Source organism: Bufo bufo, chromosome 4 (genome assembly GCF_905171765.1).
Source record: "Bufo bufo chromosome 4, aBufBuf1.1, whole genome shotgun sequence".
NCBI lineage: Eukaryota > Metazoa > Chordata > Amphibia > Anura > Bufonidae > Bufo > Bufo bufo.
Genome location: NC_053392.1, coordinates 433,809,556 through 433,834,321, shown reverse-complemented (window position 1 = coordinate 433,834,321; position 24,766 = coordinate 433,809,556). Strand labels below are relative to the sequence as shown.

At 44.5% G+C, this 24,766-nt stretch overlaps 1 protein-coding gene and 1 long non-coding RNA gene across 3 annotated transcripts in view; one reads left to right on the top strand and one right to left on the bottom strand.

Moving 5' to 3' along the window:
* Positions 1–24,766, top strand: part of SERAC1 (serine active site containing 1) — a 354,636-nt gene that overhangs the window by 233,640 nt on the left and 96,230 nt on the right. The window lies entirely within an intron of this gene.
* Positions 609–9,509, bottom strand: LOC120998631. The gene is made up of 3 exons (XR_005778447.1): positions 9,409–9,509; positions 1,312–1,313; positions 609–699 (listed from the first exon to the last, which is right to left on the bottom strand). It is a non-coding gene; the product is annotated as an uncharacterized LOC120998631 (long non-coding RNA).

The following is a 24,766-nucleotide window of genomic DNA, read 5'->3' as shown; positions in this document are numbered from 1 at the left end:
GATATCAAATAATTACTGGCGCTGAGTAATTATTGATTTTCGGACAGTAGTTTTTTTTATGGCGAATCCTGTTCTACATCTCTACATCTTTACAGGAGCAGCCACGCTACCAAGAATGACCGTCGAAATGCAAAATGTCACATTTTAGAGCTTATTTTTGCACACATATGCCGCCGGAAGATCTGGCGGGAACAAACCGGTTCTTAGCTGTAGTTCCTCAGGCGTGTCAGATCTTAAATCTACAAGTAAATAGCCGTAAGGCACGTGTGTAGCATCTTCAAAGGCTTCTAAAAAGAAATGTGTTTTACCGGGGTACATTTGCCGAGCCAATGTAATAACCTGTAATTTATCACTCGGGTTCTTAAAAAGGACCATGTATTTAGTGTTTAAATTTATGGTCCTGCTTTTCTTACCCTGACAGAAAACATTTTGAACGAGATACATGATGCTCAAATTTCTGTGATGTACGTTTTGTATTTCAAGATTTTTGCAAGCCGCCTGCATAAGATCATCAACAACTGCCAAATTTACCTTATCCGGCGGGAATAGGTCATTGTCTGTAAAATTTTGCGGTATTCCCTCGATAAACCTGCTATTTGTAAACAAAAGGGTTAGCTCGTCATACAATTTCTGCCAACATGCATAAAACCAAATGACATTGTCAAGTTTGTGCGACATTAGCGTATCCGCTTGTATTAACTTCTTCCGGACATAGGGCGGTGAACGGAACCCGGTGCCTGCTCAAATCATTGAGCAGATACCTGGGGACAATGCGTCGACCCCCCCCCCCCCTCCCGTGTAGGCGATCGCAGCAACCCAACAATCACCATCCTGCGATCCTGAGAGGTGATGTGACATCACCTCTCAGGTTCGCCTCTCATTGGTCATGTATTTCAAATTGCATCAGCGCTCCTCTCCTCCTCCTTTTCAGTCCGGGAGCCGAGGAGAGCTGCGTCAGATCTCCAGCCAGCACCCCCATCTGTAAAAAGCTCAGGATCGTCAGCGAGCACCCAATCTGTGTCCCAGCACCACCAGGTATTTAGGGAAAGGTTAGGTTAGCCAGGGATATTTAGGGAAAGTTAGTGGAAGGAAAAAAACTAAAACTTTACTGATTGCCTCACCCTAAATCGGGTGTCTGGGGTCCACAGCACAGCTGTGTGACCCTAGACCCCCCCAGGGGTGCTGCAGCTTGCCCTCCCCTATCCCCCCACAACTTTTTTTGGGGCGCAAGCATTTTTTTTTTTTGTGCGTACGCTGACTGTGGCCGGCACTCTTAGCGTCCGGCCACTGTTAGCGCATCACACACCCCACCACTGATGAACTTCGGACGGTTGATCAGCGATTTAGAAATGTTTTTATTTTTTTGACATTTTTTGGCCTTTTTTAGTTAGTCTTTTTTTTTTTTGTCTGTTAGGTTTAGGGTAAGTTCGTGAACACCCGTGCCCCCACACACACGCACACCAAATAAAGTTTATCACGCACGCACACACACGCACTCCCCTATGGCCCGCCGGATGTTCTCGGCCGAGGAGGCATACGCCCAGCTTGCCTCCGACTCCGAGAGTCCCAGTGAGGACAAGGATGACCCCACTTTCCTTTTGTCATCCACGTCCGGAGACGCCGCCAGGCGGAGCAAGGGGACCGCCATGCTAGGGACCCTGTGGCCCACTCTAGTACGAGCAGCTCTGGGGCTCATACTATTTTTCCGGCCCACCAATTAAGTCCACCGGAGCCCCCTGCCGGTGAACTTGCATGGTATACCCCAGAGCGTTTTGAGCCCGTGATTCCTGATTTTGTAGACCAACCAGGAATCCAGATTTCCACAGTGGGCTTCACTGAATACGACTACTTTAGTCTCTTTTTTCAGTGAGCACTTTGTAAATCTAATGGTGGAGCAAACAAACCTGTACGCCCAACAGTTTGTTGCTCAATAGCCGGGCTCCTTTTTGGCTAGGCCCGGTGGCTGGACTCCGGTCAGTGCAGCCGAGATGAGGACGTTTTGGGGCCTCGTGCTGCACATGGTCCTAGTCAAGAAACCTAGTGGCAGGCATTACTGGAGTGGGGATGTCCTCTACCAGGCCCCACTTTACAGTACGGCCATGACACGCTCCCGGTTTGAGGCCATCCCGAAATGCCTGCATTATTCAGATAATGCAGCATGTCCCCCCCAAGGTGATCCTGCCTATGACCGCCTGTACAAAATCAGGCCTGTCATCGATCACTTTGGGGCCAAATTTGTACAGATCTATGTACCTGGAAGGGACGTCACGGTTGATGAGTCTCTCATTGCTTTCAAGGGAGACTCATTTTCTGGCAGTATGTTCCCTCAAAGCGGGCGAGGTATGGCGTGAAGCTGTACAAACTTTGTGAGAGTTACCTCAGGGTACAATTACAAGTTTTGTGTGTGCGAGGGGCGAGATTTCCGTATTCAACCCCCAGAATGTCCCCCCACTCTGGGTGTTAGCGGGGAACTTGTGTGGGACCTGCACCCACTGCTAGATAAGGGTTACCACCTGTACGTGGATAACTTTTATACTAGTATCCCCTTGTTCCAGTCCCTCGCCGCCAGATCCACGTCCGCTTGAGGGACCGTGCAGAAAAATCAACGCGGCCTCCTTACCCACCCCCTCCAGGTACCTATACCCATGGGGAGACCCGTGTACTTACCAGTGGAAACCTGTTGCTGGTCAGATATAAGGACAAGAGGGATGTCCTTATACTGTCCACAATTCACAGTAACGGCATCACCCCTGTCCGAGGTACCGCGGCAACGGTCCTCAAGCCCGATTGTAACGTCTACTACAATCGGTATATGGGAGGAGTTGATCTCTCTGATCAAGTCCTCAAGCCATATAATGCCATGCGCAAAACCCGGGCATGGTACAGAAAAGTTGCTGTCTACTTGGTACAGGTTGCCTTGTACAACTCTTTTGTGCTGTCCTGGAGCGCTGGCAACACAGGGACATTCCTTCAGTTCTATGAGGCAGTCCTCAAGGCCCTGATCTTTTCTGACCGGGAAAGAGCAGGCCAGAGTACCTCGGGAACTGGAGGCGCCTGGATCGTCCCTGGCCAACACTTTCCAGGTGTGGTCCCCCATACTGGAAAGAAGGGACGGACCCCAAAAAAGTGCAGTGTGTGTCACAGGAGGGGGATACGGAAGGACACCGATCATCCGGGTCTCTGCATTGACGGTTGCTTCAGGGAGTACCACACTTCCATGGATTACTAAATTTATATCCCAATTTAGCCACTGACAATCAAATAAAAAAAATATGGTTCTCAGACTTGAGACACTAAAACATTTTTTTTTCAAAAATATTATTTAGTAAAACTAAAATAAATAAAAAAAGTAGACATATTAGGTATCTGCTCTATAAAAATACCCCATGACCTAACCCCTCAGATGAACACGGTAAAACAAAAAAATAATAAATGGTGCAAAAAAAGGTATTTTTTTTGTCACCTTACATCACAAAAATTGTAATAGCAAGCAATCAAAAAGTCATATTATGCCCCCCAAAATAGCGCCAATAAAACCGGACTCTCATCCTGCAAAAAATGAGCCCCTACCTAAGATAATCGGCAAAAAAAAAAAAAAAAAGACTCTTAGACTATGGAGATACTAAAATGTTATTTTTTTGGTTTATAAAAAGATAATATAGTGTAAAACATAAATAAATAAAAAAAATTGACATATTAGGTATCGCCGCGTCCGTAAGAATCTGCTCTATAAAAATACTCCATGACCTAACCCCTCAGATGAACACGGTCAAAATAAATTAAATAAAAACGGTGCCAAAACAGCAATTTTTTGGCACATTTTCCATTTTAATCCGTTTTTTTCCAGTAACAAAGCAAGGGTTAACAGCCAAACAAAACTTAATGATTATTACCCTGATTCTGCAGTTTACAGAAATACCCCATATGTGGTCGTAAACTGCTGTATGACCAAACGGCAGGGCGCAGAAGGAAAGGAACGCTGTATGGTTTCTGGAAGGCAGATTTTGATGGCCTTTTTTTTTGGGCACTATGTCCCATTTGAAGCCCCCTAGAGTAGAAACTCCATAAAACCGATCCCATATTAGCAACTACACCCCTCAAGGTATTCAAAATTGATTTTACAAACTTTATTAACCCTTTAGGTGTTCCTCAACAATTTGACAAATGGAGATGAAATTTCAGAATTTCTATTTTTGGTAACCTTGCCTCACAAAAATGTAATATAGATAAAGCAAAAATCATATGTACCCTAAAAATAGTCCCAACAAAACTGCCACCTTATCCCGTAGTTTCCAAAATGGGGTCATTTTTTTGGAGTTTCTACTCTAGGGGTGCATCAGGGGGGCTTCAAATGGGACATGGTGTAAATAAACCAGTCCAGCAAAATCTGCCTTCCAAAAACCACACGGCGCACCTTTCCTTCTACGCCCTACCATGTGCCCGTACAGTAGTTTACGACCACATATGGGGTGTTTCTGCAAACTACAGAATCGGGGCAATAAATATAGCATTTTGTTTGGCTGTTAATCCTTGCTTTGTTACTGGAAACAATTGATTAAAATGGAAAATTTGCCCAAAAATTTAAATTCTCAAATTTCATCTCCATTTGCCAATAACTCTTGTGCAACACCTAAAGGATTAACAAAGTTTGTAAAATCAGTTTTGAATACCTTGAGGGGTGTAGTTTCTTAGATGGGGTCACTTTTATGGAGTTTCTACTCTAGGGGTGCATCAGGGTGGCTTCAAATGGGACATGGTGTAAATAAACCAGTCCAGCAAAATCTGCCTTCCAAAAACCACACGGCGCACCTTTCCTTCTACGCCCTACCATGTGCCCGTACAGTAGTTTACGACCACATATGGGGTGTTTCTGCAAACTACAGAGTCGGGGCAATAAATATAGCATTTTGTTTGGCTGTTAATCCTTGCTTTGTTACTGGAAACAATTGATTAAAATTGAAAATTTGCCCAAAAATTTAAATTCTCAAATTTCATCTCCATTTGCCAATAACTCTTGTGCAACACCTAAAGGATTAACAAAGTTTGTAAAATCAGTTTTGAATACCTTGAGGGGTGTAGTGTCTTAGATGGGGTCACTTTTATGGAGTTTCTACTCTAGGGGTGCATCAGGGTGGCTTCAAATGGGACATGGTGTAAATAAACCAGTCCAGCAAAATCTGCCTTCCATAAACCATAATGCGCACCTTTCCCTCTACGCCCTACTGTGTGCCCGTACAGTAGTTTACGGCCACATATGGGGTGTTTCTGCAAACTACAGAATCGGGGCAATAAATATAGCATTTTGTTTGGCTCTTAACCCTTGCTTTGTTACTGGAAAAAATGCTCCTGGGCTGGTGAGAGGATACGATGGTGTTCTCAGAGGAGACCAGCGAATTTACGTCACATATTGTCTTTTGGGGTCGTTACATCAACGACATCCTGATTCTCTGGGATGGTAGCATGGATCTCTTTAAAACCTTTGTCCAATGTTTAAACAGTAACCCCATCGGTCTTGGTTTTACATTTGAAATTGAACCACAAAGTATCGCCTTTCTTGATATCCGTATTACTAAGGGCAATGGTGAACTACATACCACCACATATCGTAAACCTACTTTTACAAATAGCCTCTTACGGTGGAACAGCTACCATCCCAGGAGTCTAAGGAAAGGAATCCCCAAGGGACAATATCTTAGGACACGTAGGAAATGATCCTCTATGGAATCATTTAGGGAGCAAGCTAGGGACATGCAGAGCAGGTTTACCCAACGGGGCTATCCCTTCGAAGTTTTAAAAGAGGCTTTTCAATTCTCCCTCCATAGAGATAGACAATCCCTACTGTCCCCACGTGAACAGTCTGCCCCTGAGAAAAACATGATGAGAATCATTGGCACCTATGATGTCCAGAATCAGAAAATCATGGGGATCTTGAGGAGATTTTGGAGTATCTTATTATCTGACTCGGATTTAAAGGAGTTTTGCCCCCAAGACCAATGATAACATATAGAAGGGGCAGATCACTTAGGGATAGGTTAATTCATAGCCATTACAAAGCACCACCTCAGGCTGGCAGCTGGCTCAGTCGGAAGGTCTGTGGAACCTTTAGATGTGGAAATGACTGCATTTGTTGTCCACTCATCTATAAGTCTACGGTTTTCTGCAGCGTTTCCACCGGAATAAACTATACTATGAGAGACTTTGCCAACTGCAAAACCGAGGGAGTTGTCTATCTATGTACCCGCCCCTGCCCACTTAACTATGTGGGTAAAACAAAAAGGGAACTGAGAAGACATGTGGGAGACCACATCGGAGATGTAAAACATCGGAGATGTAAAACATCGGAGAGACAAACCGGTAGCCAGGCACGTCCTGGAATATCACTCTGGTGATGTTAGCGCCCTACGGTTTCAAGTTATTGAGGTGGTACGAAAATCACCCAAAGGCGGGGACTGGGATAAAAGGATACTCCGCAAGGAGGCCCAGTGGATTCATCGGCTTAAAACTGTGAATCCTGTCCTTTTTAGCCTTTCCTCGTAGTTGGACTACGGGGTAGGAAGAGGCGCAGTATTGGTTTATGTAGGCTCTCTATCTCCTCTATCCTAATTTACCCTGGATATATGCTGTATGAAGGTGTGTAGTACTACGCAGGTCGGGTGTGCAGAGGTCTGATACACAGACAGGAGGTGTACACCAATGGATGTGCCTTTGACATGTTAATAAGATGTCCAATTTTGGAGTTTGGATCCGCTCCATCGCTTGGGTAGGGAGGGGGGGGGTACTGGGCTTTAGTTGGGTAGGGAGGGTTGGTTTCCTTTTGATAAATTATTGAATGGGAAATGTGGTTCTGTACCAGATATACTTTGTAAATAGAATACGTGATTTTATGTGCTTCTTGTACCATGGTTTATGTTACTTATGATACTTATGTAAGTAACTATCTGTCATCAACTGTTGCATGTATGCTGTACAGACTGTCTTTCTTAGCTTTTTCGTGATTTTTTGAAAAACCAAATAAAAATTCTCTGATTTTAAACGGTGAATCCAATGGGTCTCAATGAACAGATCTCTTACTCTTGCTTTCTGTAGCCTATATGATCTAAGTAACAGTGTTTAAATTAGATATAAAAAAGTATCTGGGCACCAAGTTAGGGTACAGACTAAAATCCTGCCTGTACACCATAGCCAAAAAAATGGCCAATTTAATGTACACTACTATATAGGGACACCCTAGATCAACTTATGTATGGTATGATGAACCAGGGTTTATTAATAACTGTCCCTTCCCACATTCCCCATGGGGCACCACAAGTTAGCCATCTAGTGATTGATTCCCTTTTTTGAACCTTGGTGATGCATAGTGTGAGTAACTATCGTAACATGAGAGTAGCGTCATGTAGCCATGGCAGCACTCTGCGGTGTCCGCGCTGTCCAAAAGAGGCATATCCGGCCTGATGTACGTCATTTCTGGTTTTTGGAACGCAGTATGCGTTACACCGTATATCGGCGCTTCCCTGATGCGCTCCTATGGCCTTTTGATGACGGATTTCCGCCCGAACATGTATGTATCTTGATAACATGCGACTATCACTACTAATAACATTGATCTCTTGGAAATCGAAGTGTATATGATTTCAAGAGGTGAATTCTGATTATACTATAGTTCGATGCGATATTCCGTATGATCACATGACCGAAAGTGACGTCGGACGTGCGGCATTTAAAAGGGAACATTCTCAATCACTGGTGCGGTCCTCTTTATCTTGGTGCCCTAATCATATGTGTCTGATCTGCAGCTATTGTGTATCAACAAAACACTGTCCCCTGATGAACCATTTGGATAGCTCCACTTGGGGAAACGCGTCGGGAAGAAGATCATCTTTTTAGCAGGGATATTTAGGACGTCTGATGGTTTAGCCCCAGAAAAGCGGGGTCGCCCCTTTCGGGGAAGGTGCTCTGCTTTTAGGCAGGACTAGCCGGCAGGGACAACTTAGGGTATTAAGATCTTCCCCACCCCATGGTCCTGGCTGCTGACCTTCAGACAACCTGATGATGTGTTACGTTGAGTCTCCCTCAATCATGAGATCACCTGTATGCAAGTAACCGTGAGTCTTTATCAGATAACTTAACTAATGTGTATAGACTTATAGAGTTTATCAGAGATGCAGATGTGAGGCTGGTTACCGTTTTTCTTGCTGTTATTGTATTTTTTCACTGTGCTGATACTGTATCTTCAGCACGGACATCTGATATAGGTCATCATACCTGTGTTTATTTAGATATAAGTTGGTGTTTATCAATTCAATTTTATTTGCATACTATTAAAAGTTATATTTTAGTTTTTTTTTTTTGCTCAGTGATATTCTTACTGGAAAAAATTGATTAAAATGGAAAATTTGCCCAAAAATCTAATTATCAAATTTCATCTCAATTTGCCAATAACTCTTGTGCAACACCTAAAGGGTTAAAAAAGTTTGTAAAATCAGTTTGAATACCTTGAGGGGTGTAGATTCTTAGATGGGGTCACTTTTATGGAGTTTCTACTCTAGGGGTGCATCAGAGGAGCTTCAAATGGGACATGGTGTAAATAAACCAGTCCAGCAAAATATGCCTTCCAAAAACCACACGGCGCACCTTTCCCTCTACGCCCTGCTGTGTGCCCTTACAGTAGTTTACAGCCACATATGGGGTGTTTCTGCAAACTACAGGATCGAGGCAATAAATATAGCATTTTGTTTGGCTGTTAACCCTTGCTTTATTACTGGAAAAAATGGATTAAAATGGAAAATTTAGCAAAAAATCAAAATTCGGAAATTTTATCTCCATTTGCCATTAACTCTTGTGGAACACCTAAAAGGTTAACGACGTTTGTAAAATCAGTTTTGAATACCTTGAGGGGTGTAGTTTCTAGAATGGGGTCATTTTTGGGTGGTTTCTATTATGTAAGCCTCACAAAGTGACTTCAGACATGAACTGGTCCCTAAAAATTGGGTTTTTGAAAATTTCAGAAAAATTTCAAGATTTGCTTCTAAACTTCAAAGCCTTGTAATGTCCCCAAAAACTAAAATGTCATTCCCAAAATGATCCAAACATGAAGAATACATATGGGGAATGTAAAGTAATAACTATTTTTGTAGGTATTACTATGTATTATAGAAGAAGAGAAATTGAAACTGCAATTTTTTAAAATTTTTTGATAAATTAGGTATTTTTTTATAAATAAAAAAGATTTTTTTTACTTAATTTTACCAGTGTCATGAAGTACAATATGTGACGAAAAAACTATCTCAGAATTGCCTGGATAAGTCAAAGCTTTTTAAAGTTATCGCCACTTAAAGTGACACAGGTCAGATTTGCAAAAAATGGCCTGGTCCTTAAGGTGAAATATGGCTGTGTCCTTAAGGAGTTAACAAACGTTTTACATAAAAACTCTTTCCGGAATTTGAGGGTCCTGCTAAAATACAAGAAAACGGGTGTTGAAACTGTACGGCCATGTTTAATAGCCGAAAGGTAACGTTGTAAAGTCCGTCATCAGCTGTCTTTGTGTAGACGCACTTTAGCTTTTTATGTAACTGCCTTGTCTCTATGTCCCAACTCTTCCTATTTCTGAAAATGCTATTTTGCTCTATACCTATTGTTTTCTGTGTCTTGGGATCAGGATTGCGTGAGTAATCCAACACAAGGTCTTTTAAACTGTCAAAATTAACAAGTCGAGTGTTAGCGACATTGAGAGTTATTGTCATGGCTGAGGATGGGGAAAATCCTCAGCCGTGCGATGCCACGTGATGTTATGGCTGCTCGGCCAGGACAACAGGATTAGGGAGCAGGACACCTCCTAAAGCGTCCCTAACCTGACCCTAACTCCTAGCTGCATGGGCCGACCTTTAAGGTAGGAGGACCCATGCTCCGGAACCTCGGATCCCTAACTCACCCTCCGACCGGTCCCTGGGCTAGGAGTCAAGGTAAGACGGCCTGTTCCTACTGGACACGGAGGAACAGGGGTCTCACTGGCCAAGCTGCAGGGAAAAGGGGAACACAAACAGACTTACGGATATGGCAGGTGAACTATCCGAGTTCCACCTACCTGCCACAGCCTTGCTGACTGGATCCCTGTGCAAACAGGAATCCAGATCCATAAGCTGCACTAAACAACATAGGAAAATCCCAACAGACCATCACATAGAAATCACACATAAAGATGAACATAAACTTAATGTGACATAATATTTATGAACCACAAGGGTGGCTCTCACTGGCAGTTGGTAAACACAGGAGGCTGCTCCAGCTTAGCATGGCTGAAGCAACCCACAGACATATGCTAACAGTGAGGCTTTATAGGCCAAGAAGCCACACCCAGCAGTCAGACACACCCAGTGAGTCACACACACACTGGGAAGGGAGTTAACCCTTCCAGCACCAGGGAAGGGAAACACAAACTCAAACAGACAGTGTCCAACTGAAAAACACACTGTGGCTGTTGCCGCATGCAACGACATGCGTGGCAAGCATGTCCTGGGAGTCAGCCCGAAGGCCGGGACACTGCCACCACATGTACACATTACAACCAAACGTTGCCACGGGCAACCACAGTGAAGGGAAGATGTAAGTGCACACCACACATAAGACAGAGTGCACACAGACATACATATCACACGAAACCGCATGCATAACATAGCAAGCTGCCACGTACATACTGTTGCCAGCGGCAACCACAGGTGGGGCAAATACCACAGCCCTCACCTGTGATTGACAACCAAACTAAACCGCTGACACCCGCATGCGGTTCAGGAGTCACGGTCATAGCCATGGCCGTGACACTCCCACCCCTCAAAGCCCCCCCACCAAAAAAAAGGAAACTAGTGAGGGACTCACACAAGGGGATGGGAGAAGGGGACGTCCACTCTCAGACACGGTTCCCAAAAAGTCGCTGTCAGCTGCATCCTCTCTCAGCACACAACTCAGCCAGTCCGACGAGGCCTGCAGCCCGCACCAGCAACACAGGGGGGAGAACCACAGAGAGATGAATGAGGGGACTCTCCACACACGTCCCTACTCCAGTCGCTGCCAGCAGACACTCCTAACCAGCACGCAGCCGGACCATTTACGGAGTGCTGCCAGCAAACGACCAGAGATGGGAACATGGAGAGGGACGAGGGATCACCAACACGGACACGGAAGGTAAGGTGGCGGGGAAAAGCCACCAACCGTGCCGTTAACGGAGATCCCCCCGGAACGCTCTCCCTCCGGAGAACGCGCATGCAGGCCACAAGAGGATGGCACTGCATGCTGCACACCGGTGCCATAAAATCAGGGGGACGCCAAACAAGGCAACGGTGAAGGGATGGCGGGGAAACGCCACTCACCGCGCCGTCAGAGGCGAAACCCCCAGAACGCTCTCCCTCCGAAGAGCGCGCATCTACCCCTTCCGCAGACGGCGGTACATGCTTCACCCTCTTTTGAGGGCCGGATACTCCCACCCCTTAAAGCCCCTCCCAACAACAAAAGGGGAAGGTTGGTGAGGCACAAAAAACAATGGGAGGGGGGGAGGGGAATGACAAACAAGGAGACACGGACACGGTGAGAAAGGAATGGCGGGGAAAGCCACTCACCGCGCCGTAACCGGTGATACCCCTATAATGCTCTCCCTCCGGAGAACGCGCATGCACCCCATCCGTAGATGGCGGTACATGCTGCCCCCCTCTTTCGAGGGAACCTCCAAGCAAGGAGCCTTTCCGGTCATACTGTCACGGCTGAGGATGGGGGAAATCCTCAGCCGTGCGGTGACAGAAGATGTCCAGTCGCTACTCGCCAGGAACACAGAATCAGGGAGCAGGTCACCTCCTGTTGCGTCCCTAACGCTGACCCTGTCTCCTACCTGCATGGGCCGACCTTGATGGTAGGAGGACCCATGCGCAGGAACCTCGGATCCCTGACTTACCCTCCGACCGGTCCCTGGGCTATGGAGCAGGGTAAGACAACCCACTCCTCCTAGGCATGGAGGAGCAGGAGTCTCACTGGCCAAGCAGCATGAAGAAGGGGGTACATAAACAGGACTATGGATAAGACAGATGAACCAAACAGTTCCACACAAACCTGTCTCAGCCTTGCTGACTGGAACCCGTGCTAAGGAAAGGCTGTCCACACAGACAAAGGTAAACATCAACAACACATCACGGTATTAGAACTTATGACCGGAAGGGTGGCCCTTACAAGAAGATGGAAATCACAGGAGGCTGCTACAGCAAAGCATGACTGAAGCAACCTACTGAGCCATGCCAAAGTGAGAGGCTTTATAGGCCTAAGAGGCCACACCCAATGGTCAGACACACCCAGTGACATCACACACACTGGGAAGGGAGTTAACCCCTCCAGCACACCACAGGAAAGGGAAAACACCAACTAAAAGGAAAAGTGTCCAACACGACAAACACACTGTGGTTGTTGCCGCAGGCAACATGGGTGGCAACCGTGTCCTGGGAGTCAGCCCGAAGGCCGGGACACTGCCACCACATGTACACATTACAACCAAACGTTGCCACGGGCAACCACAGTGAAGGGAAGATGTAAGTGCACACCACACATAAGACAGAGTGCACACAGACATACATATCACACAAAACCGCATGCATAACATAGCAAGCTGCCACGTACATACTGTTGCCAGCGGCAACCACAGGTGGGGCAAATACCACAGCCCTCACCTGTGATTGACAACCAAACTAAACCGCTGACACCCGCATGCGGTTCAGGAGTCACGGTCATAGCCATGGCCGTGACAGTTATACCCTTAACCCTTAATACAGTTTTCCCATACGTTTTTGGACTCGCAGATACAAACTCAGTAATGTACGTGTCAGCGGGTATTTTACTAGTTAGTTCACTGAGAAAATCACCCAATGGCAGATTCCAGTCACCATTTCTACTTACGAATATGACGGAGTCTGTGTTGTGATAAAGACAGCGTTCTTGCTGTCTGTCTAGGAGTGTGTATAATTCGAGTCTGGCATAGGCGGTTGTAAAACAGGCTATAAAAATGTTTGGGTTTTTGTTGAGCATGTAGCACTCTTTTCCATAACTCCAATTGACTACGGCCATCTCGTTATCAATGAAATTAACCTCGGAGAGATTGTAGTATGGTACAAACGCTAATTTGAAAAGCTCGTCAGGATCCGTGACTATACTGGTACATGGCAAATTCGCGGTCCTTATGAAGTGGCGTTAGTAGAGATTCAGTACCCTCATACGTGGAAAACCTTTGGAACCGGCGATGGTGTATTCTACGTCACCCAACGCCATGACCCTGTCAGAGAGTTTTTTGTTAAATCGGGTTATTACCCTAATATGAACGAACTGATCAAAGCCATTAATACCAAACTTGATTCTATAAAAATGCTGCCTGATCAATTGCGTCTAAGATATGACGAGATTGACAGAACCGCTTATGTAATGAAATCAAGCTTATACAGGTTTATGCCTGGTGAAATGTTAGGCAATATATTGGGGCTTCAGGGGTAATCGCGCAATCGCTCGAACAAGTATGTAGGCGCGGAGAACATCGTTTTGTGCTACAATGAATCTTAGAACATTTTGTGGATGTTTTAGCTGATGATGAGGATTTTGTTTTAGTGAAAGAGTACGCTTCTTTACCTATAAAGAGAAAAATTCACCCCAATATTAAAGCCGGATTTTATACAATGTTTGTTTATACCGATATCATTCAGCATCAACTTGTTGGCGATAGCTTCGTAGAGCTTTTAAGAACTGTGGAGCTAAGCGGCTAAAATGGTGAAATAGTCACGCAAAAGTATAACAGGCCGGACCATATACCTCTCTGCAAACAACACTTTGATACCATTACAATATAGATACTCACGGATCAAGCTAAACCTGTTAAATTCAAATACGGGAAATCTATTGCGCGATTACACTTTAGACCTCGCGCTGTAACGACGCATTAAAAGGTTGTTCCAGAGAGTGTACGGCGACCCAGGTGCGTATACGCATTATTACATAGCGCAAGTTGGTCATGATTTGGATGGCTTTCACGGCCGAGTCGTTCCCCTATTTAAGAAAGGTGTGGAATTTGTAAAACCGCAGGTAAAAACAGCTGTAAGGAATATCGCTAAAGATGTTGTCGCTATGGCAACGACCGCCGTTATGGATTGAATAAATAGACCTACGCAAGGGCAGGAGGGCTCTGGCATCGTTCAAATTCGGAGAAAAATGAAAAATGTGGAAAAGAAAACGCGACGGCGGCGTCCTACCCCCTTTTATGAATAAAGCAGCGCTGACTAAGAGACGCCAGAAAACAAGAAGCCGTTCACCGAGCGACATTTTCTAATCAAGTGCTATGGCCTTTGTACATGATGCATCCGCCGAGTATGCAAAATCTGAGTTGGATATCTTTCAAATACCGCCCATGCAAACAAGTATTGATTTCAAGAAGCCACAATATTTATACATATAGGGCGTATATAGAGTCCCTAATAAATTATAATTCACAAACTTTAGCGGCCCAATTTACAGCCGGCTTATTCTATAAAGATACAGCGGGTCATCATAACCGGGCTCTCGACGGTCGTAATGTTGGTTTCGCCAAGAGAGCTCAGTATACGACTCGCTCTAGAAGTGTTGAATTAATAGGACCCATTTACGCCGATATATTTAATCAGCCTAAATTAATACTGATCGGATTAGATTTAAAGATAACGTTGACCAGAAACAAAGCTACCTTCTGTCTTATGTATGCCGAGGCGACCCATTTTACAGTCCAAATACAGCACGCATCGTTGTTTGTCAAAAGAGTTCAAGTATTGCCCACTGTGAGAATCGGGCACAGTCGCGGTCTGTTAACCACTAACGCAAAGTACTCTGTCGATCATGCGTCGCTTAAAGTGTATAGCATTCCCGCAGGCACTCGCATATCTCACTATGAGAATCTTTATCTGGGAAACATCCCAAAAACAGTAATACTAGCGTTTGTGGACAACGAATCATTTTCCAAGAATTACCAAAGAAATCCTTTGTGTTTCAATCACTATAATGTGAATAATGCAGCCTTATATTTGGACGGACAACAGATACCCGCAAAACCATTTCAGCCTAATTTTCATGACGAATCAGCTGTTCGTGAATATATGTCGCTCGTACACATTTTGGGGAAGCAAAAGGCTGACAATGCTTTATCCGTGGATCGGTCAGAATTTTTGAACGGGTATACTTTGTTCGCTTTTGATTTATCGCCGGATCAAGAACCTGGCGGACGTTTCTCTCTAGTAAAACCTGGAAAACTAAGAGCTGAAATTAGATTTGCTGAGCCGCTGCTAAACACTATTAACATGATTGTGTATTCCGTTCATGAAAATCGCATTTTCAATAAAATGAATAATTATGAAATTACCTGCGTTATCAAAGCTGACTTTCATGCCCGACGCATATTTTAAGGTGTAATTCCGTGTGATTTATTACCGGGAAATAAAATCATCGACCGACCGGCAACCTATATTGTAAATACAAACAATTAGTATCAGCGGGGAAAGCACTGGATTTTAATTATATTACACCCGAATGACGTATCTATTTTTTGTGATAGTTATGGATTATCGCCCACAAATGAAATATTTCCTGGTGAATTTACGAAATTTTTATCTCTAAACACTAAAACTATAAGGTATCAAAACAGACAAATACAGGACTCCGTTAGTTCGGTCTGCGTACATTACTGCATCTATATCTTACATTGTATCGCTAAAGAAATGTCTTTTGATTTTTTTAAAAATTACCGTGTTGTATGTACCTTTGTAACAAAGTGCATTAAACAATTATGTATACGTTGCTGTAATTACGCACAAACGTGCCTACCCTACCGCGTTTTTGAAAAATGTACCGTGATGCGTCGTAAATAAAAACATTTTGTTTAAACCACGTAAACCTTCGATTTTTATTAAACATAATTTCGTAACGAAGCAAATTTCCTAACAAGACAAAATGTTTTCGCCGCTCTTAAATAACGTTTTTAGACATGTCCAAACATGCCTTCATCATGTCCGAACATACCCTGACGCGCTTCGCAAAATTGCCGCCGCATTTCACAAAATGGACGCTGAGGGCAAAAAATAGGGACGAATATAGCTTCAACATTTTATCGGCCCCCGGGGAGAGTTGGGTGCATTAATTAGCTATTGTTAATATTTATAAATGATACATATCTGTGTAAGATGCAGTGATCAAATATTTTGTTTAAATCACGTACGCCTTTGATTTTATTAAACACGATCGTATATAATTAAAGCAAATTTACAACATCGCACGTCCTGCAGGATCTAACAAAGAGACTGCACCAGTTCCCTTCCAGGACCTGTAATGATATCATCAAAGCTACTTTAGCTTTATGAAGATAGACGGATCAATTAGCCATTGTCGATATTTATAATGGCTTAGTAAGAGGTTAATACAAGCTTGATATCATTTTATTTTTAAAAATATTAAAACTTAATTGAATTACTGACATGATATCAGATCTAACAGAATAAGAGGCGTTGAATGGGTGGTGTTTAGGCGTGGTTTGGGCCGTGCGACGGGCGGCACTTTGGAAGGGACTGGGAGGGGTTGTGGGTGGGGTTATTGCCTGGGGAAAGGGGCGTGTTGACCTGTCACTTTTAGCTTGATGAGATGTGTAGCCCTATACTACTGGGGTCTGATATAAGGTCTGATTGGGTGTCTATTAACATTAGAGTCCGAGCTAAGGTATGATTGAGTCTTATTAACATTGGAGGTCTGATTGGGGTCTTATTAACATTGGGGGTCTGATTGTGGCTCTGAGCTGAGGTCTGGTGAAAAAATAAATTTTTTCTTATTTTCCTCCTTTAAAACCTAGGTGCGTAATATGGACGAATGCGTCTTATAGGGCGAAAAATACAGAAAGTATTCAGACCCTTTGCTATGACACTTCAAATTTAGCTTTGGGGGGCCTTCTATTTCCCTTGATCATCTTTGAGATGCTTCAACACCTTGATTTGAGTCTACCTGTGGTAAACTCAGTTGATTAGACATGATTTGGAAAGATACCCCCTTGTCTGTATAAGTTCTCACACCTGACAATGCGTATCAGAGCAAAAACCAAGCCATGAAGAGGGAAGGAACTGCCTGTAGAGCTCAGAGACAACGCTGCTTAAAGGCACAGATCTAGAGAAGGGTACAAACAATTTCTGCTGCATTGAAAGTTCCCAGGAGCACAGTAGCCTCCATAGTTCTTAAATGGTAGACGTTTGGTACAACCATGAGGGCCAAGAAGGGCCTTGGTATGAGAAGTGAATAATAAACAAATGGTCACTCTGGCTAAGCTCCAAAGATCCTGCGTGCAGATCGGAGAAACTTCCAGAAGGGCAACCATCACTGCAGGACTCCAGCAATCTGGGTTTAATGGTAGAGTAGCCAGACAGAAACCTCTCCTCAGTAAAAGACACATGAAAGTCCACCTGGAGTTCACAAGAAAGAACCTAAAGGACTCAGATTGGACTTCTGATTGTGGGAAACAAGATTCTGTGGTCTGATGAAACCAAGATTAAACTTTTTGGCCTCAGATCTAAGAGCCATGTCTGGAGGAAACCAGGCACTGCTCATCACCTGCACATTACCATTGCTACAGTGAAGTATGGTGGTGGCAGCATCATGCTGTGGGGTGTTTTTCAGCAGCTGCAACAGGGTGACTGGTCAGGGTTGAAGGAAAGCTGAATAGGGCAAAGTACAGAGATATTCTTGAAAACCTGAACCAGGGTGCACTGGAACTCAGACTGGGCCAAAGGATAACCTTCCAGCAAGACAATTACTCTAAGCAAACAACCAAGACAACAAAAGAGTGGCTGTGAATGTCCTTGAGTGGCCCAGCCAGAGACCTGACTTAAACCCAATCAAACATCTCTGGAGAGATCTGAAAATGACTGTCCAAAGGCGGTCCCCACCCAACCTGACAGAGCTGGAGAGGATCTGCAGGGAAGAATCACTGAAAATACCCAAATCCAGTTTACCCAAGAAGACTGGAGGCTGTAATCGCTGCCAAAGGTGCTTTAACTAAGTCCTAAGTAAAGGGTTTTGATACTTATGTCAATGCAATTTCGATTTTCCTTTCCAATAAATTAACAAAGATTTCAAACATTCTGTGTCTGCTGACCCAAAGGAGTCAAGAGACACAGGTGCAGAGCACCGAAACATCCTTCAACACTAGTCAGGGACAGGCCGAGGTCTCGGCAGGCAGAGTTTGTGCAAACAGTCAGAGGTCAGGGCGGGCGACTCAGGGTCAGAACAGGAATAAGGCAGAGGTCAGGCAAGAGTCGCGGCCACCTGAGAAGAGTCATGGTTTTTCATAAATTCCTCCCTGCTGATGACTGACAGTCTTCTACCTAGTTTTCTTCCTATCTCTCTAGGAGAGAACTGCCAATCATCAGCAGATGGACCAGAGAGCAGGAGATTATGAATAAGCATGACTCTTCTCAAGTAGATTTAACTATTTTCAAGGCCTGTGCTGCAATGATTATGATGCTGGTTCTCGGCAACCATTTATTTTTAGCTGATGAGTGACACCGCTGAAATCAGAGCATCTGTCACTATTTTATGCTGCCCTCAGTGAGATCAGCATAAAGTTGATGACGGGTTCCCTTTAAGAGCTGAAAGGAGTACGTACTTGCCCAATAGGTAGAGCAGAAGCAAACATCAGCCTGCAAAGGAGGTGAGGAATGCTGAGAGCACTATTTCGGTAGTTGGTCCCACCAGATACTAGAAGAGAGGCACTGTCGCATCTGAGCCACCGGGACTTCAGAGTGGGTAAGCAGAGTGGCAACCATGCCCACTGCAGAGACTGTAGCGGTGGCAGGCGCGGGCTGCCACATGACAATATGTATTCAAATCAAAAGAAGGATCATATCTCTGTACAAGGATGAGAGTAAACATTAGGGATTAAATATTAGGGAATGTTTCCCCTCTCTCTTGAGTTTAGATTCAATCATATAAAAAAAGATGGTTAGAGCGGCAGGGGCCATAGATTGTAAGCAGATCCTGACAACATTGGAATGATCTGCTGATAATTGTCCAATGTGTATATGACATGTTTAGGTACAGTGAATTTTAAGGTGGATTTACACTGCCCAATTGTTGGGCAGATTATTGTCGACAGAAGTTTGTATGAACGCTCATAATCTACCCATGTAAAGGTGCTGCAGATCACCCCATGACCAAGCAAAAAAATATTTGGACACCTAAATCATTTAACTAATAACACGACCAAATTGCGCATTGGTCACTGTCTGATAAAAAAAAACGGTATCATGTTCCATAATTGTATATATATTCTTAATGAGATACCATTAAAACGTAACTTTTATTGTAGTCAGTTAAATCCCTAAGTATGCATGGTATACACCAAATGCTGCGCAATTGGTGACCCGGAACTAGGGATAGGGAAGGCTAGTACTGGGTCTCTTATGACTAATCTCACCCTGCACTGGATGTACCTTGAGGTGGCAAAGTACTATCCACAAATCCCAAATTACCAGTGGACACCTATAAGACCCTCCCTGTCCCTGCGCAGCAATGGAGACTGCCCAGCTTCATCACGCTGTGGTGGAGGGCCCTGTTACCAGTGTGTTAACATTAGTACAATAGCACTCTTATGGTCCTGTCAAGTTTCTCAACACGTTTCGTTGGACATAGGTCCAACTCATCAGGGGACCTGTTTGTATAGATCCCAGTTTCGGAGGTGGTGGTCACTTTTGCTGGGATGTGTTTGTAACACCAGACAATTTGGTCGTGTTATTAGTTGATTAGGCAATTCAGACAGGGCATGGCTGGGTTTTTGGCAACCGGACTTGATAAAAACCAGTGGCTATCAGAAGCAGAGGAGGTTTTCTGTGAGAAAACACTGACCTTAACTAAATATGCACCCTCTTTTAAGGTAATTTTCAAGGGGATGACAAAGACCTACAAGGACCAAATTTCCTCCTGGTGGGAGTTCCAGTCCCTTGAAAATTACCTAAAACATAAAATCGTTCCGAGAGGGTTGAGAATCACATTAGCTCCGGCGAGTAGATGCAGAACTGCAACTCTCATGCGTAAATGGGAGGAGGAAGCAACGAATAGCTTCCTCCGCTTTATGCATCTACTCCTGGAGGAGGAGAGAGCAACCCTAGCGACCCTTGAGAGCAAACTCAGGGAACAAATTGAGGAGACACAGAAATTTAAACAAGAACCTGACTATCTGAACAAAGAAGTACAGTTGAAAGACACCCTTGAAAAATACCAATAAAACTTGAAAGAACGAAAGCATCGTCAATTTAACCGGGACTTGCTGGATTTCAGAGACAATCGAGTATACACAAGCATTGATAAAAGCGGGACTCAGAAAAAAAGAGACTCTGAGCCAACTTCGAGTGATACAGATCTTTCTGAAAGTAAAAAGGAAAGAGAGGGATTCTAAGAATAGAGGGAGAGGGAGGGGGCGTCAGAAAGACACAGGCCCACATTTTTTTAGAACAAGGAAATTCCTACCATCTACGAACACACAACCCACCCAGAGCCCCACCCCATACATCGAGTCTTCCACCTGCACCCACAGCATATCCAGCCAGATATTGAATTTGTCATGTAGATCTATCCAGGAAGCGGAAATGGCGATACTGAGCAAGGGGTTATCTTTCGTGCCAGTGTCATCATTTAACCTTTTTAACTGGATTTAAATCTGTTCGCGAGAAAATTGCGATGGCGTAAACACTTTGCCTTGATTGATAAGAGAGAGAGTAAGGAATTGGGGATCCCTCCTGATATTTTATAAGATGTACGTTTGCTATATAATTTAGGGGACAACGTGCCCCAAGAAGGAAAAGGTCCCTTTACCTTGCTTAAATCAAAAAGTTGCAAAATGCCCCCAATAGGTGATCCATCATGTATTGATCTCTTTCTCAACCGTGTGTCCCGGGAGCTAGAGGGGCTCGCAATCAATCCATGTAGATTTAACTGTACAAAGGCAGAATTCAAAGCCATTTCTTCCCTTGCACAGGATGCTAACATAGTTATCAAACCCTCAGATAAAGAGGGGAACTTGGTTGTCTTGGATGTGGCCCAGTACAAAAAGATGTGTCTGGGCCTATTACAAGATAAAGACACATACGAGAGGCTCCAGGTGGACCCCACCTCTACATATCAAAAAAGACTGAGTGTCATCCTGCAGAAAGCCAAAACTGAGGATCTCATCTCAGCTGAGGAGTTTGAGTTTTTACAATGTAGACATCCTACGGTGGCAACTTTTTATAGTCTGCCAAAAGTTCACAAGGGAATGTCCCCCTTGAAAGGTCGTCCCATTGTATCAGGCATTAACAGCCTGAGTCAGAATGCTGGGGTGTACAGGGTGGGTCATTTATATGGATACACCTTAATAAAATGGGAATGGTTGGTGATATTAACTTCCTGTTTGTGGCACATTAGTATATGTGAGGGGGGAAACTTTTCAACATGGGTGGTGACCATGGCGACCATTTTGAAGTCGGCCATTTTGAATCCAACTTTTGTTTTTTCAATAGGAAGAGGGTCATGTGACACATCAAACTTATTGGGAATTTCTTGGTTTTAACGTAACTTTATTCTTTCATGAGTTATTTACAAGTTTCTCTTTGTTTACAGCCATTGACATGTCGCCGAGGTTAACACATGAGGAGCAGATAGAAATTGTGTTGATGTCTGGTGAACGCAGTAACCAGGTCATTGCAGCAGATTTCAATGCAAGACACCCTACGAGATCACCCATCTCCCATGTTACAGTTAGCAAACTGCTTGCTAAGTTTCGTGAAACTGGTTCAGTGTTGGATTTGCCAAATGTGGACGCATGAAATCTGTCTCTAATGAAGAAACATCAGTGGCTGTCCTAGCTTCATTCAGCAAGAGCCCACAGCGTAGCACTCGCAGCATGTCACTGGAGAGTGGCATTAGTCGAACATTCCTTCGGCGGATATTAGCTACTCACAAATGACACCCTTACAAACTCGAGCTACTGCAGCATCTCAACGAGGATGACCCAGATCGGTGCACTGAATTTGCAGAATGGGCAAAACAAAAATTGGAACAGGACCCTCAGTTCACGTAGAAGATTTTGTTCAGTGATGAGGCAAACTTTTATGTGAATGGTGAAGTTAACAAACAAAACCACCGCTATTGGTCTGACACTAACCCACATTGGATAGATCCCTCCAAGACTGCTGGAACAAAAAGATTGATGGCATGGTGTGGTATATGGGGTACAAAGATAGTGGGGCCAGTCTTCATCAATGGAAACCTCAAGGCCACTGGATATGCAAAATTGCTACATGATGATGTGTTTCCCTCTTTATGCACTGAAGCTGGCACGTTCCCTGAGTTTTTCCAGCAAGATGGTGCACGACCACATTATGGGTGTCAGGTCCGAGCATTCCTAGATGAACAGTTTCCTGGAAAGTGGATTGGTCATCGTGGGCCAGTTGAATGGCCCCCAAGGTCTGCCAATCTGACCCCCTTAGACTTTTATCTTTGGGGTCATCTGAAAGCAATTGAAAGCTGTGAAAATACGAGATGTGCAGCACCTGAAACTACGGATACTGGAAGCCTGTGCTAGCATTTCTACTGCGGTGTTGCTATCAGTGTGTGAAGAGTGGGAGAAGAGGGTTGCATTGACAATCCAACACAATGGGCAGCACATTGAACACATTTTATAAGTGGTCAGAAACTTGTAAATAACTCATGAAAGAATAAAGTTACGTTAAAACCAAGCACACCATTGTTTTTCTTGTGAAATTCCCAATAAGTTTGATGTGTCACATGACCCTCTTCCTATTGAAAAAACAAAAGTTTGATTCAAAATGGCCGCCATGATCACCACCCATCTTGAAAAGTTTCCCCCCTCACATATACTAATGTGCCACAAACAGGAAGTTAATATCACCAACCATTCCCATTTTATTAAGGTGTATCCATATAAATGGCCCACCCTGTACATTAATTCCATTCTGGCACCCTTTGTGAGGACTTTGCCGTCCTACCTTACAGATACTAGGGATCTGCTCAGCCGACTGGAGGGGGTAGTTCTTGAAGAGGAGGCACTTCTGGGATCGATTGATGTGGAGGCCCTCTACTCCTCCATCCCTTACCAGTTGGGGATTAGGGCAGTGGGGGACTTTATTAACACCAGGGGGTTTCAGTTCAGGGCACATAACCATTTTGTGTTAGATCTGTTGGAATTTACGCTCACCCAGAATTACTTCCTGTTTGACGGGGTCTTCTACCACCAGCTCAGGGGTACGGCTATGGGGAGTCCTTGCGCCCCATCGTATGCTAACCCGTTCCTGGGCTGGTGGAAAAGAAATAGTGTATTTGGAGATCCACCAATCCCCCAGACATTGGACATTATCATGTGGGCAAGGTACATAGATAACGTTTTTGTGATTTGGAGAGGGACTAAGAGTGGCTTTGAAAAGTTTGTACAGGTGATTAATCGAAATGACCTTGGTTTGCGGTTTACATTTGAATTAGGTGAGAACACTCTACCTTTCCTTGACATTAAAATTATAAAGGCACCAGGAGGTGAAGTACATACAAAAACGTATAGAACACCCACAGCAACCAATTCCCTCTTGAAGTGGGACAGTCACAACCCGAGCCACTGAAGAGGAGGATACCAGTGGGTCAATACTTGAGGATAAGGAGGAATTGCTCATCCCTTGACGATTTTAAACTACAGGCAAGGGATTTGGAGCAAAGATTCCTAGACAGAGGATATCCCAGTGCAGCTCTGAGAAAGGCCTACCAAAGGGCACGGAAATGTAACAGAACAGAGCTCTTACATCCCCCGCCCCGACAGGCGATTAATAACCCAATACGCCTTATTGGCACATATGACGGAGCAGCCAATGAGATAAAAAAGGTGATCTCGAAATACTGGGAGATACTGTAACTAGACCCCGATATTAAGAATGTGATCACAAGCAGGCCACAGATTACATATCGTAGAGGACGTAGCTTGCGGGATCGGCTGGTACACAGCCATTTCTTAGATTCAACCAGAAACAAAGGGCTGAACTGGCTGAGACCGGTGTGGGGCTGCTATCGCTGTAGTGGATGCGTGGCATGCGAGTATGTCACGCAGGGCTGTGAGTTCACAGGTGGTGTTGCCCAGAAACGTTACTCCATTAGACAATTTTTAAACTATCGAACAAGAGGTGTCTTATATAAGGCTACTTGTATATGCAGTTTGAAGTACGTGGCTAAGACTACCCGTGAGTTCAGAAGGCGCGTGGGCGAACACGTGGGAGACATGCGACACTGTAGGGATACTCCTTTGGCAAAACATGTCGCGAGCCACCATCGGGGCATCTTTTCGGGCTTTAAATTCATGGGCATCGAATCAGTGCCGTACCCTAAAAGAAGGGGGGACTGGGATAGAAGGATCATACAGCGTGAGGCGTGGTGGATCTTTGAATTGAGAACTGTACAACCAGGGGGGCTCAATGAGCAGCTATCCTTTGGCTGCTTCATTTAGCTTGAGATAGGCCTCTTTCACACTTGCGTTGTTGGCATCCGGCATGCACTTCCGTTGCCGGAGGTGCCCGCCGGATCCGGAAAAACGCAAGTGTACTGAAAGCATTTGAAGACGGAACCGTCTTCCAAATGCTTTCAGTGTTACTATGGCACCCAGGACGCTATTAAAGTCCTGGTTGCCATAGTAGGATCGGGGAGCAGTATACTTACAGTCCGTGCG